Raw genomic sequence first — 6,763 nt, 5'->3', positions numbered from 1 at the left:
GTTTAGAAATTCAAGGGGAGGTAGGATACTCTTATGCCAGTCCGTTTTAGGTATCAAAATAAAAGAACACTCCATACATAAGGTATTAAGTATAAGGTCCAAAGGTATTAAGTATAAGGTCCAAATCTATTCAAAAAAAAAAAGTATAAGGTCCAAATTGATATTGCCATAATTTTATTCTTAATTTCAACCTCATATCTTTTATTAAATCTGTCCTCATTAACTATCAATAACTATCTACATGATGTCCATGAGACTCTTTGCTTTCTAAAATGTACCCTAGAAAAATCCAAGATTGTTTTTGAACCTGTATCGCAATTTTAGGGTCACACTCTACCTTTCATTAACCAATACAATCACTAAAATAGTTAAATACAAAGTACTCCCTCTGTTTTTCTTTAATGGCTTCCTTTTACAGTTGTTTATATTAAGTGTGTCATTTTGTTTAATGACATCTCAACGTATCCTTTTTTTAAAAAAAATTATATTTTTTGTCTTATGGTCTTCACACCCACTTTTTTTAAAAAAAAAAAAATTATTATTATTATTTCCCTCGTCCTAAAAAAAATAATAATACCCCACTATCCCTATTTCAATAATTTTTTAATTTCCCACCAATTTCACTTACACAATATTTTATTTAGTAACTTTCTCCATAGAATTATGTGTCAGTTTAATCGCTTGATTTAGAAAAAAAACGGAGTGATTATAAGAAATGTTATGAGTAATGTTCAATGGTGAGTGGGAAAAATTCTCCTAGTAGAAAGAAATTGATGGCTTGGAGCCTTCAGCCTCGGATGTGTTTATTAACTTGTGTGTGCTACATGTGATTGAAATGTTTGGGCCTATAGTATTGGGATTGATCATAGCTATGCTAGTGGTTTGGTTAGTAGTATACTTCCTCTGTTTTTTTAGTTGACACATTTTTTTAGGAAAAATTGAGTTTATAAATCTCAACTTTGGGCGGTTTACTATGAAAAATCTCAACTATGCATTATCCCTCAACAATCCCAACTTTGATACCCATCTTCTTTTAAAGATCCCAGATGACCGGTTACTTGAAGAGAAGGTTAACTCATTTTTCTAAAAAAAATAAAATTGCCCCTTGTCAGAATTTTAGTGGTCCAAAAAATTAAATTAATTGTTTTTTTTTTAAAAAAAAAATCTGATTTATTCAAAATAAAATAAAAAAAGTTAAAATAAACAACCCAGCCCCCACCCCCACCCCCATCCCGGAAAGCACCTCACCCCCACCCCACCCCGCCGAAAATCGCTCCCCATCCCCGAAAACTCCTCCCCCGCCGCCGGAAAACGGCGCCCACCCTTCCCCCACCTACCATAATACCTCCCTGTCGCTAGAATTCGGCGAAAAACCCTCCCACCCTAAACCGTAAAACCCCCTCCCAAAACCCCCACCCTCGAAATCGCCCCCCTCCCTTCCCCCACTCATAAAATCGACCCACGGTTGGTGTAGGGAATAATTTCAAGCCTTTAAAATCCCACTAGCTCGAACCCCACTGTGATCATACACTAAAGTACGGTGGCGTCCAAAAGGGAAGAAGATAGAGCAAAAGAGTCGCCAACAAGTTTTTAAGGAACTTGTAAACCGTTCACGAGGTGAAGGTTACACCCCTTAACGATCCAAGAGATCGTCATCTCCATAAGGTCATGAACCAAATAAGGGTTCGGGGATGAAGGTACAAATCCAACCTAAAAGAGATTGAACCTGCCCTAATAATAGGCCTCTACTTTATTCTGCTCGTATTCATGTGCGCTTTCTGACTAACATACAATCAATAGGATTAACCCTAAACCTGTTTAATCTATGTTGGTTGAATTTAATGCACAAATAAATCTATTATTGGCGATCACTTGAATTATAATCACAATTAACCTAACAAGATTATTAATTATCTTATTAAGCGTGGTTACAAGTACCAAATTCCCTTTAAACATGCAATAAAAGGTGATCAAGCAATAAATAATAAGCATAATATGTATCAAGCAACATAATAATGAATAATAATAATCATCATCATTAATAATAATTTTAACAATCATAATCATAATCATGTTAACGCATAGCAAGATCCTAGGCATGATACTAACAAGATTAATAACAAACCCTAGCATGTCACTAAACAATAAAAATCAAATCTTTAGCCCTAACATGATACTAACAATCATAAATATTAGGAAGAATATAGGAAACATCGTACTTTTAATCATACTTAATATTAAAGTTACCCTAGACATGATACTAGGAATCAAAATAACAATCTAAGCATGATATCTACATCATAATATCAATTAATCAATTAAAGCACTTACTTGGATGCCTCGTACCTCTTTCTAATGACAAAATACACACGTTAGTAACTTCAAGGAAAATAATAATCAAAACAATTAAATTAAATAATTGAAAGAGAGATTTGGGACCAAACCTTCAGAAATTAAAACCTTTCACGTCTAGGGCGAAGGCAACTTCGAATATGGCTAGGTGTTTCTAGATCTTGTGAATGCGGAATTTTGTATTTGAGAAAAGGCTAGTTTAGAAAAAGAGAGAGAGAGAATAATCAAGAAAATCTTGATGAGAGTTGGTTAAAACTTAAGAATCAAGAGAATTGGTGAATGATAGATGTAGATGATGAATGATGACGGAGTTTTTAATACGATATTTATAGAGAAAATCAGCCAAAAAAGATAATTTAACAAAATAGAGTCTGAAGATCGCAGAAACACATTGGCGCCAGCCCTGGCTCATTGGCGCCAGGACCAGTGGCTAGCGCCAGGCGCCAATGGCTGGCGTCTGGCGCCAATCCCGATTCCAAGCGCCAAGGCCAGGGGTTGGACGCCAAATCGGCTTTCAACGCGTTTTCGAAAATCTGATAAACTTACCGTACTGGAAGATAAAATAATATAATTTCAGTCGAAAATGCTATTTGATCTTGATTAAAACTCTGAAGAGTCCTAATCGAATTAGGAATGATGAGAACCTTCTAGAATGTTCTAGAAGACTAAAACCATTCCTAATTGCATTAGGAATGATAAATCATATTAGGCCCTCCCCTAGATCATTGGGCCGTACATAAAGCTCAAACCGGACCCAGTTTAGTAAATTGGCCATAATTTCCTCAATATTCATCGGAATTGGGCTTATAATATATCGTTGGAAAGGTCTTTGCAAGCCCCATCCAACTACACCATTATTGGACCCATGTCATGGACCAACCAACTGGATTGGCTGTTTTCTTAAAATAAAGTTTTCAAAATCAGGGAGAAGAGAAAAGAAATAAAGCTTTCCGCAACACTAGACCTTTCCACACTTTCGTTTCATTCGATTATGATTCAACGTGAAAGGTAATCATCACTGAGTTTGGTTTTGGGGAGACACAAATGGGTGTCTACAGTTGGGGAAGGGGAAGGGGGCGTTTTCGATGATGGGGGTTAGGGGAAGGGTGTTTTCCGGGTTAGGGGGGTTAGTGGTGAAGGAGTTATGTCTTCGATAAGTGCAATTACTAGATATATCAAGCATCACTATTATGGAGATAATAAGTTCATTCTATAGGGTCGTCAATGTTTGGTGCTAGATATGACAATTGATCTTTGGGCTAGCTTAATAGCCCAAAGCCTTATAGAATGGATCCTACAAGGTCACACATAAGAGCATTGGGTTAAACAAGTTAGAGGCCCATTATTGGCCTCGTGAGTTTATGACATACCACATTGATAATTGGGCTTGGATAATTAGAATAGTGTAATGGGTTTTGGACTTGACATGGTTTTATTTCTAGATATGATCTATAAATATAAACCATGCCTAGGGTTGCATGTAACAACAATTGACATACAGTGAATTGTCACACAAGCAACCAGTTTTCCTAAAAACCCTAACTTTCTCTCTCTACTCGGCCCTCTCTCTCTCCTCCCTATCCGTACGGCCCTCCTCACCGGGTGGCGCGTGTGGTGGCGCGTGGGTGGTGTTGTGGTGTGTTCGTGGCTCAAATCTCCGTTGAAGGTTGATTGAAGTGTTCAGTCACAACTAACTAGCATTAGTGGAGGTTTAATCCATGCTCGTGGACTAAGTAGAGGAATCACGCTTGGGGTTCTTTATCTCCCATTGTTCTTGCTCGATCGCACGTGGAATCACGCTTCAAAGGTACGATTATATGTTCTTTATGTGTTATGCATTAGATCTTGGGATTAGGTACTGTATGAATATGATTCATGTTTTTCCGCTGCGTAGTACCTATAATTCCCTATAGTGGTATCAGTTAACCTATTGCATTTAGGCATATTGACTATAATTCTTTGATAGTCCACAATTTTAATTCAATTAGAAGGGAGAATAATTTAATTATGGGTCAATTATTATATTAAATGTCATTTAACTCTCGGAAGTGATTAAATGTGATTTAATAATGCTCAAAATAGCCATGAAGAGATCCGAAATTTGCCCTAGATCACTTGAAAATTTCGAAACCCCACCCTATTTTTTCGAAAATTTCGAAACCCTAAACCCTAAATTGTAAAATTTGTGTTTTGGTTTTGATTTAATTTGATAGTTATGAGTTTAAAGAATTTATCTATTTTATTTCATGCTAAATTATGAATTTTCATGATCAAATTATTTAATTTAAGTGTTAAATTAAATTGGGGATTAATTTCATGAAGAACACTTAATTTCAAGATTGAATGTGATTTAATTTTGAAATTAATTGGACCACATTAACATTAATTTAATTTTACAAAATATGTTTTGTTTTATTTAAATTAAAAAATAAAAAAATAAAAAAGGTTTTTAGCAGCGGAAACCACGGCTGGGTGGCGTAGCCACGGCGGCTGCCACTGCAGGTGGTCCGGAGGGAGGGGCGGGGCAGGGCAGCAGGTCGGGTCAGGGGTGCAGCAACAGCAGCACCGTGCAATAGTTGCACGACACTATTGCTGCTTATGTGCACCGCTGTAGAGCAGCGTACACCTCACGGTGTACCGCCACTGTGGCCGACTTCGGCTGGCCAAACCACGGTGGCTGGTGCACGGTTTTCAAAAAAAAATTATTATTTTATTTTAAAAATATTTCAAGATAAATATGATTTATTTTGGATGAGATAAAATATTTTGAAAATATGATCTTTTATTTTGAAAGATAAAATCGGTTTTATTTGGATAAAATATTTTATTTTAGGATAAAATCAAATATTCAAAAGTTATTATATTTGATATTATCCATATTTAAAGTTGATAAATTGGTAATTATCCATAATTAAAGTGGTTAATTTTGTATAAGATTGATTAGGATATTATGAGCATATTCCAAAAGGATAATGATTGATTTAAATAATGTGATTATCCCATAATTATTTTTTGGATATAATTGATTTACAATTTTGTGATTGGCTAGTAATTAGGATAGAATTTCCTAACTTTGTTAGGATAATCTTTGAGGATAAATATGATTTATCTTTTAAGATTAAAATAAGATTTGATTCTATCTCACGAGTCATGACTAATTTAGAATATATGATATTTTATTGATGATCATGAATAATATATGATATTATCTAATTACATTAATTAAAAATATGAGATATTTAGATGCCATGTTTCCTTAATTATGATCATTCGATGTTGTAGTTTAGGAAAGCATGATGAGTGATTTATTATGTGGCACTTTATAATATATGATATTATTTACTGCTATATAATGACTAGTATGGCCCAGTAGATTGCTAAATACGATCTGCGCATCGTGATGTATTTTTGTAATCTTAATACGATCTACGTACCGATAAAGTATTTTTGTAATTTATTTTATTTTATTTAAGTAGTAGATAGAATAGAATAGTATTACAGGTTGCAGTTAATCCAAGAAGCCCGTGAAGTGAAGGCCCAAAGGAGCAAGGTGGATAAGATCCATGAAGGTCAAGTGGGAGCTTTTGCTTTATTAGTTTTCTTAGGATTAGGGGCCATGCTATGTCTTGTTTATGAATTCTGTTTATTATGCATATTAGATTTTATTGATGTTTTGTGATGATGCGTTAGAGTTCACAAATAATCACAACATAATAAATCTAGGTCCCAGAAATATTGAGGCAGCTTTTCCAATCAAAAACCCGATGAAACCTTCGATATTTATGATGGGTCATGCTAAAGCTGGGTGTCATATTATATCTTAGGGGAGTGGGGGTAAAACAAATTTTACACTTTTGATTGGTTATACTCAACAAGGTTACCTAAAGAGTTTAGAACCTTGAAGCTAGGGGTTATAATTAAACATGTGATGGTTAATTATTCAACCAAGAATTACAAAGAGTTGTAATCAGTAAAGAGTTTACTCACCTTGAAAATGTAATGGTTGATGGTAGGGCTAAAGTCCGGTCAATTATTGCACAAATAAAGGATCTTGGAATCATTTTATTCAATAGGGATCAATTAAAATTGAATAAATGTTTTAAAGTTGTCAAAATTAATTCGCTTATGGTACTTTAGATTTTATTAAACATATTGAATTTTGCGTTTACTTACAAGTAATATGTCTTTCTAATTTTATTATTATATATAATCTCCTTGATTGAAAATAAAGTTGAGAAACGTTCTCAAAAGTTAAAAGGTAATCCATAAACCTATATTTCAATTTTGCTAAGATGGTTCTAAAAGGCAAGTTTTAAAAAGTCATGTCAAATGTCTAAGGTTAGTTTTATTCAAAACGTTTGAGTAAAATGCCAACACATCTTCATTTTGAAAAGCGTTTCAAGGGATATAA

Source organism: Chenopodium quinoa, unplaced genomic scaffold, assembly GCF_001683475.1.
Source record: "Chenopodium quinoa cultivar QQ74 unplaced genomic scaffold, ASM168347v1, whole genome shotgun sequence".
NCBI classification, from domain to species: domain Eukaryota; kingdom Viridiplantae; phylum Streptophyta; class Magnoliopsida; order Caryophyllales; family Amaranthaceae; genus Chenopodium; species Chenopodium quinoa.
This window is presented reverse-complemented; position numbering follows the sequence as displayed.